Below are 9934 nucleotides of genomic sequence, written 5' to 3'. Positions count from 1 at the left end.
TTTTCTTCTATTATTATTGAACAGATGTGGTGAGAGTAGGAATCCTTGTTTTGTTCCCGAATTTACCCATAAGGCTTTCAGCCTTTTCCCTGAGAATTATATATGATTATAAATGGCCTTTATTATGTTGAGAGATGTTTCCATTGTACTCACTTTCATGAGAGTTCTGATTATGAACGTATGTTGAATTTTGTCAAATGTTTTTTCTTAATGTATTGACATGGTATTGTGTATTTTGTCCTTCCCTTATTAGAGATATGTCACGCTGATTGACTTGTGTATGTTGAACCATCCTTTTGACTCTGGAAGGAGTCCAACTGATCATCATGTATAATCTTTTCTATGTATTCCTGGATTCATTTGTTGATGTTTTTTGAGGATTTATGAATGTATATTCATCAAGGATATTGGATTTTCATTTTCATTTTTTTTTGTTAGTGTCTTTGACTGGTTTTGTTATGAGGGTAATGGTAGCCTCATAGAATAACTTTGGGAATTTTCCTTCCTCCTTCATTTTTAAAATAGCTGGGGGAAAAGGGGTTTTACTGAAAGCATCTCGGCATTTTGTTCAAGGGTTGTTTTTAAATTATAGATTTAATTTAACTTATACTGATTACTCTTTTCAAGTTCTCAGTTTTCTTTTTATTCAGTGTTGGCAGGCTGTACATTTCTAGAAATTTGTCCATTTCCAGAAATTTGTCCATTTCCTTTAGGTCGTCCAGTTGGTTGTCATGTAACAGCTCATAGTGCTTACATAATCATTTTTTGTATTTCTGTAATATCAGATGTTATTTCTATTGTTTCATTTCTTATTTTGTTAGGGTACAGTCTCTGTATTTCTTGATAAGGCTGGCTAAATGTATACCTGTTTGTTAATATTTTTAAGGAAATTAAAGCTGTTGATTATATGATTTGTTATTTAATTTTCAACTTTTATTCTATTTATTTTCAACATAATCATTAAAGATTTGTCATTCTACTACCTTTGTGTTTTGTTTGTTCTTATTTCTCTCTATTTTGTGTAGTATGCTTGGTACTTTCTATGAGGTTTTTCTTGTTCTTGTGGAAGTCATGATTTGTTCTCATCTACCCTCTTAGATTTGTTTTTGCTGTATCCCATACATTTTATGTAGCTGTGTTTTCATTGTAATTTGTCTCCAGGTATGATTTTATAACCTCTTTGATTTCATCACCTCTTTGATTTCATCATTGACCTTTCTTTATTTTTTTTAAAGAATGTGATTTGGCTTTATGTTTGTGCTTTTCCTATTCTTCTTTCTAGTGTTGATGCACAGTATCATACTTTTGTGTATGGAAAACTACTTGCTGTAATCTATATTTGCTTAAACTCCCTGAGGCTCATTTCATGACATAATATGTGGTTAATTCCTTAGGCAGCATCCTGTGCACACTTGAAAAGTTTATGTGTTCTGCTTTTCTGGTGTAGTGTCCAATAGCTCACTTAGGTTCAAATGATCTAATATGCTATTAAGACCTCTGTTTCCTTACAAATATTCTTTCTGGATGATCTGGCCATGAGAATAGTGAGGAGTTAAACTCATTTACTATTATTGTTTTATAATGAATTAATTTTTTCTTGTCTACTGAAATTTCTTTTTATATCTAGGATCTACGGTGTTTGGTCCATATATAATTTAATGAGTGTAATATCCTATTTTTTTATTGATCCTTTTTTCTTTATATAATCTCATATTTTTTTTCATTTTGGCCCTTATTTTAAAACGTATTTTCTATGAGTTGAACATTGCAATCTGCACTTTATTGTCCTTTCCATAGAATATCTTTTCCATTTTTTCCAGACTATGTTTATCTTCCACAATAAAGTGAGAGTTTCTTTGGGGGAGGCAAAGATGGAGGAGTAGAAAGATGCTTGTAGCTCACCCTTTCCACAAATGCACCAAGACTCATATCCACAGACCCACTCAGCTAACCAGAGAACCTGCAGAAATCTGACAGATCATTGTCCTCTTCAGTAGATAAAGATGTGAAAAATCTGGTAGGAGAAAAGGAAGAAAGAAAGAATAAAAGGTAAAACAGAAAGGGACAGGCCCCACGGGGAGGGAGAAGCAAAGAAGGATTGGTGCTCATTCACTATGTCTCCCCTCTCCAACTGAGAGATCGGCAGGACGGAGGGGGAGCCTCCGAGGCTTGGCCCTGTACATAGTATAAGTTGAATGACAGAACTAAATTAAACAGGCACAGAGAATCCCTGTGACACCCAGCCGAAGATGCAGCCCGGAAGCTGGGGGCAGGGCCATGCTGCCCGCGCTGGGTGGTAGATGGGAATCGGTGCACTGTGGTGGCCTGGGGGAATGGAGTGTGCTTTAGCCATTGCTGTGGGTGCACAGGGCAGAACAACCTGGGCCCCCCATAAAACAACAGGGCAGATGTGCCCTATTGGTGGAAGGGTGCCATCCCCATCTCTGAAAATCCACAAAAGTTTCTAGGTGAAGAGAGCTGGGGCTCAGACACAGCCACCATACACTCTGGTGCTTTGCCCCCAGGTGGCAGTGGGGGCAAAACCTGCATCTACACCTAGGGGCTTAGCAGCATCAAGGGCCAGACTGAGACTTGTCGACAGCATGAGGCAAATATGATACTACAGTCTGGTTCCTTAGAGAACATGTCTGCCAAGACAAACAAGGAGCTCGATTTTGGCCCAGACCAGAGACAGGGCTATTCCTCAGTCTTCCCTGAGCCCACGCCTGGTGTGCAAACCCGAGGCAGAGTGTACAGAGGCACAGAGCAGCAGAGTGATTGGCAACCTGAGAGGGCGGGTTGCCCCTCAAGTTTTGAGCTGGAATGCAGCCCCTGACCATGGTGCTGGGAAAGGGCATAATGCCCAATCCTTCCTTGTCAGTCTGCAACATCTGTCTGCAGCATCGGGCAGTGCAGTGACAAACCATCCCAGAGTAAAGGGAGCTGCACCTGAACCAGTGTTTAGTGTAGAAGGGATCTGCTTTCCAAATGTCCTGGGAGCAGCACAGATGAGGGCTTCAATGGAGGGCCTCTGGAAACAGCAAGCTGAGCTTCCAAAACAGGATGAATACAGAAAGATTTCACATTAAAATTACACAGTCCCCAGGAGGACACAGACCACCCCCTTGTTTTAATCTGTTTTTAGCTGTTCCATTTTCTATTAACCTCTTAATTTATACTTCTTATTCAATTATATATACCCCCATTTTAATCCCTTTGAAATTTTTAAAAATATTTTTATTATTATTATTTTTCAAACTCTGCTTCAATTTGCTTTAATATTATTCATTATGCAATGTCTTCAAAGCTTTATTTCTCCCTTCTTTAAAATTCTTTATCTCTCTCCCTCTTTTTTCTGTTTTCTAAGTTGTATTACTACATTGTCATTAGGTAGATCTACTCCTTTAGGACCACAGTATATAACAAATACTCCATAAAAATCAGTACCAGAGAGATAGTAGAAAGATGAAGAAGCAGAGAAACTATCCCTAATTAAAAGAACAAGAGAAATTCCCTGAAATAATGATCTGTGAAATAGACATCGATATCCTACTAGATGAAGATTTCAAAATTGGAGTGATCTAAGTACTGAAGGAAATAAAAGAGTTAGTGTTTAGACATATAAAATATGTCAAAAATGAAATGGAAGCTATAAAGGAGAGCCGAGTAGAATAGGTAAACCTGTTGACTGAGATGAGGAATGATTTAAAGGCATAGCAAAGCTGACTATATAACGCAGAGGAACAAAATAGTGACTGAGAAGACAGGACAATAGAAAGCACCCAATCAGTAGAGCTACAAGAGAAACAATGGGAAAGTAATGAAAAAAGCATAAGGCACCTATGGGATAATAGAAAGTATGCCAAATTTGGCATGATAAATGTCCCAGAAGGGGAAGAAATATCAAAGGGGATTACAAATATTTTTGTAGAAATCATGACTGAGAACTTCCCAAACTTAAAGAAGGAATCAGATATCCGATACGGGAAGCTCACAGTGTACGAAACAGGAAGAACACAAATACACCCAAACCAAGACATATAATTAAGAAGGCCAGAGTCACGGATAAAAACTGATCCTAAAGACAGCATGAGAAGAGCAAAGAGTGAGTACAAGGGAATCCCCATTAGGCTCCCAGGTGATTTCAATACAAAATTACTACAGACCAGAAGGGAGTGGTATTCAAAGTCCTGAATGAAAAAAAATATTATATCCTAGGATACTTTAACCAGCAAGGCTATCCTTTTTGGTAGAAGGAGACATAAAGATTTTCTAAGACATGAAAAAGATTCAAAAGTTCAGCAAAACTTGACCCAAGCTTAAAGGATTATTGAAAGGTCTTCTCTAAAAAGAAAAGTAGCAGGATGCTACAGAAATGTGAAACTCACAGCTGGAAAGGTGATAACCCATGAATTACAAATAAAATACACACAAAATTTTAAAACAACACATACAAATCACTGAGAGTGGGGGAGGGAGACAGGAAAATAGAGAATTTATTTTTTGGTCTTTCTTTTTAAAATTTTTTGTTCTCGGTAGGATGGGTTTGAGATCATGTTACTATCTGATTAATAAAAACAGTTATATTAATGGTCTAATGGACTTATATAAAAGGGTAACTAGAAGACAAAAACTTATCAGGGTGTCACTGAAACTAAAAAAATTTATGATAATACAAAGCAAAATTACCAAACCATAAAAGGAAGATGAAAGGGACAAAGAGGAAATACCAAATCAACTGCAAATATAAGGTCAAATTGTCAATAAACACAAACCTATCATCAATTATTGTAAATGTTATTTGACTAAATGCTCCAGTCGAAAGTCATAGAGTGGCAGGCTGGATGATAAAGCAAGAACCTTTAAAATGTGGCATGCAAGAGACCCACATCAGAGAGAAGGGCACATATAGATTGATAGTGAAAGGATAGAAAAAGGGCATTTCATATAATTGGAAAAACCATAAAAGCAGGTGTTGCAGTACTGACTTCAGACAAAATAGTCTTTAAAATAAAGGCCATAAAGAAAGAAAAAGAAGGACAATTTATAATGATTGAAGGAGTGATACAATATGAGGATAGCACACTCGTTAATACATATGCACCAAATATCGGAGCACCTAAGTACATAAAATAATTACTAACAGATATAAAGGGGGATTCATATTTGGAGATTTCAACACTGCATTAACATAACTAGACAGATCATCGAGACAGAAAATAAATTAGGCAACAGAGAATTTATATAATACAATAGAAATATTACTCTTCGTGAATATTTTCAGAGCATTGCACCCCCAAAAAATAGGATATACATTCTTTTCAAGTTCACGTGGAATATTTTCCAGGATTCATGATGCACTTTGGCACAAAAGAAACCTCAGCAGTTTTAAGATGTTAGAAATTACCTCAAGTATCTTTACTGACCACAATGTCATGAGGCTAGAAATCAACAACAGAGAAACAAAGGGAAAAAAAGGAATGCATAGGGATTAAATAATATGTTATTAATAAACAAATGGGTCAATGAAGAAATCAAAGCTGAAATGAAAATGTACCTTGAGACAAAAGAAAATGAAAGCAAAACCACACAATATTTATGGGACACAGCAAAAGCAGTGCTGAGAGGGGAGTTTATAGTGATACAGGCCTTCCTCAAAAATGAAGAACAACCACAAATAAACAATTTAACCCACCAGCAGAATTAACTAGAAATAGAAGAACAAAAATACCCAAAAGACAGCGGAAGGAAGGAAATCATAAATATTGCGGAGGAAATAAATAAAACAGAGATCAGAAAGAACACAGGAAGAAATCAACCAATTCAAAAGCTGGTTTTTCCAAAAAGTAAGTAAAATCGACAAACCTCTGGCCAAACTCAAAAAGAAGAAAAGAGAGAGAGCACAAATTACCAAATAAGAAATGAGAATGCAGAAATTACCACAAAAAATTAGAAATACAGAATATCATATGAGAATAGTATGAAAATATATTGAACCAAACTGTGTAATCTACAATAGATGGACAAGTTTCTGTAATCATACTGTCCACCAAGACTGAATCAAGATGTAACTGAACCCTTGAAAAAGCAGAGCACCAGAAATGAAATTAAAATAGCAATATAAAACTTCCCTACAAATAGCAGTCCATGACCGGATGGATTCACTGAGGAATTCTACCAAACATAACAGAAGAACTCATACCAGTCCTTCTCAAACTCTTCCAGATGTTTGAAAAGGAAGGAATACTCCCAAAGCCATTCTATGAAACCACAATCACCCTGATACTACAACCAGGCAAAGTCACTACCAAAAAAGAGTATTATAGACCAATATCATTGATGAACACAGACACCAAAATCCTCACCAAAATAGTAGCAGATAGAATCCAACAACACAGAAAAAAGATTATACATCATGACCAATTGGGGATCATGCCAGGGACACAGGGGTGGTTCAACATATGCAAATCAATTAATGTAATACAGCACATCAACAAGAGAAAGAACCAAAACCACATGATCATCTCAATAGATGCAGGAAAGCATTTGATAAAATTCAACACCCACGTATGATAAAAACTCTCACCAAAGTGGGCATAGAGGGAATATATCTTAACATCATGAAAGCTATTGATAACAAACCTACGGCCAGCATAATACTCAACGGTGAGAAAGTGAAATCCTGCCCACTAAAATCTAGGACAGTAAAAGGATGTACACTATCACGACTCCTACTCAAGATAGTCTTGGAAGTCCTAGCCACAGCAATCAAACAAGAGAGAGAAGTAAAGTGGATGCAAATTGGAAAGGAAGAGGTAAAAGTCTCACTATATACAGAGAATATGTAACAATATATAGAAAACCCTACAAGATCCAGACAAAATTTACTGCAGCTGATCAAAAGATTCAGCAAGGTAGCAGGTTACAAGATTATGCTTCAAATATCAGTGGCATTTCTTTACGCTAACAATTCAGATAATACTATAGAGCTATAGTCAACATGACAACAGTGTATTGGTAGAAAAACAAACATATATGTCAATGGAACAGAAAAGAAATCCCAGAAATGAACCCACGAAAGTTTGGTAAATTTATCTTAGACAAAGGATGCAAGAAATTACAATGGAATAGAGATAGCGTCTTCAGCAACTCGTGTTGGGAAAACTGGACAGCAGCATGTAATTCAATGAAGCTAGAACACTCCAAAAGAAGCTAGAACACCATAGAAAAAAAATAAACTCAAAACAGATAAAACACTTAAACATAAGACAAGATACAATAAACCTCCAAGAGGAAAATATAGACAAAATGTTATCTGACATACGTTTCGAAAATTTTCTCGTAGAAGAAATAAAAGCAAGAATAAACAAATGAGACCTAATGAAACTTATAAGCTTCTGCACAGTAAAGACACCGGAAGTAAAACAACAAGACAACTTACGGAATGGGAAAAATTTGCATATGAAACCGTCAAAGGCTTGATCTCCAGAGTATATAATCAGATCATCCAACTGAATAAGAAAAAATAAACAACCCAATCCAAAATTGGGCAGAAGACCTAAACAAGCAATTCTCCAAGGAAGATATACAAATGATCAAAAGGAACATCAGAAAATGCTCAAAATCACTGATTATCAGAGAAATGCAAATCAAAACTGCAATTAGATATCACCTCACACCAGTCAGAATGGCCATCATTCAAAAATCCACAAATGACAAATGCTGGAGAGCCTGTGGAATAAAGGGAACCGTCCTTCACTGCTGGGGGCAATGCAGGTTGGTGAAGCCACTGTGGAAAACAGGATGGAGATTCCTCAAAAGCTTTGGAATAGACTTACCATATGACCCAAGACTCCCACTCATGGGCATAAATCCAGAAGGAACCCTACTTCAGGAAGACACCTGCACCCCAATGTTCATAGCCAGCACTATTTATAATAGCCAAGACATGGAAACAGCCTAAATGTCTATCGACAGTTGACTGGATAAAGAAGAGGTGTTATATTTATACAATGGAATAGTAGTCATTCTTATAAACTGACAACATAATGCCATTTTCAGCAACATGGATGGTCCAGGAGAAAATCTGTCTAAGTGAAGTAAGCCAGAAAGAGAAAGAAAAATACCATGTGAGATGGCTCATGTGTGGAATCAAAAAACAAAACAAAATCAAGAAAAATGCATAAATACAAAACAGAAATATACTCGCAGGCAGAGAATACAAAGTGTTGGTTGCCAAGAGGTGTGGTGTGGGAAGAGATAGGCTGGGAGGTCAAAATTGTAAAATAGATAAACAGGATTGTACTCTATAGCACAGGGAAATATATAAAAGATCTTAACGGCAGCTCATAGGGGAAAAAATGGGACAAAAAATGTATATATGTTCATTGTACCTAAAAAATTGTGCTCTAAAATGGACTTTGAGACAACTTTGTAAAATGATTAAAAAACAATTAAAAAAGTTAAAAAAAAGGAAAAACATGATCCTAAATATTACAGGTGTTAATATAAAGTAAAGAGCAAAAACAACTATTCAAAAAGTAGTAAAGCCAAAGATTTTGTTTTTTGTTTTCTTTTTAAGATAAGCAAAATCAAAAAACCTCTATCCAGGTGTATCATGAAGAAAAGCGAGATGTTCTAAAGAAATAAATTCAGAAATAAAATTGGAGAAATAACAATTGTTCCCTCAGATATACAGAAAAGGGAACATTTTGTCACCAATTACATGCCAATAAACTGGACAACTTAGAAGAAATAGACAAATGCCTAGAAATAGACAGAGATAAGGAGAAACAAATAATTTGAACAAACTGATTACTAGAAGAAAGATAGAATCTGCATTTAAAAAAATCATTAAACATTGGTGCAGATTTAAACTGCTCCCATGGAGAATTGCACAAAAATACAAAGCAGGACTTATACTCTTCAAACTATTCAAAAATAGTGAAGATGTGGGGAACTCCCATATTAATTCTATGAAGTTTTCATTACCCTGATAGCAAAGCCAGCAAACAAAGTACAAGCAAAGAGAATTTGAAGCCAATAACTTTGATTGAAATAGATGCAAAAATTCAAAATAAGTACTATTAATAAACTAAATCCAGCAATATCTAAAATGAATCATACAACATGATCAACGTTAATTCATTGCAGGATCATAAGAGAGGTTGAAATTACATGAAATCAATCAGTTTGATACACCACATTAACAAAAGGAAAAAGGAAAATGACTTGGTCATCCCAATAAATCGATAAACAGCATTTCACAAACTTCGACTTTCATTCATTAAAACAGCAGCCGCAAGAACAACAACAACAAGAACAGTAGAATCAACAAAAACAGAAACTTCTTACCAAAGTAGGATTCAGGAAATATATCTCAACATAACTAAAGTCATTAATTACAGACCCACAGACAACATAATATGCAAAGGTGAATAACTGAAAGCCAAATTAAGGAATAAGACAAGGATGCCCAATCTCAACATTTCTGTTAAACACAGTATGGGAAGTCATTGCAACATCAATCAGACAAGAAAAAAAGTTATTCAAGTTGGATTGAATGAAGTAAATCTGGTATTATTTTAGATGACAGGATAATCTATATAGAGAACCCTAAAGATTCTCCACATGAAAACAATTAAAACTATTAAAGACATTTAGCAAAGTAGGATGATTGATGATTAATATACAAAAACTGTCACATTTCTTTATATTAACAAGAAATATTCCATTATTTTAAAAAATCCATATGAAATCAGATCAAAAATGAAAAACGTATGAAAAATTCAAGATAACAAAATCAATAGGACACTGATAAAGAAATTTGTAGTTGATGTAAAGAAATGGAAAGAAATTTCAAGGTCTTATTTTACAGGAATTAATATTGTTAAAATATGTATACTACTAAAAATGTCTACGGATATAAAGTGAT

The sequence above is a fragment of the Vicugna pacos genome, unplaced genomic scaffold, assembly GCF_048564905.1.
Source record: "Vicugna pacos unplaced genomic scaffold, VicPac4 scaffold_13, whole genome shotgun sequence".
Lineage (NCBI taxonomy): Eukaryota > Metazoa > Chordata > Mammalia > Artiodactyla > Camelidae > Vicugna > Vicugna pacos.
Note: the sequence above shows the minus strand (reverse complement) of the source record.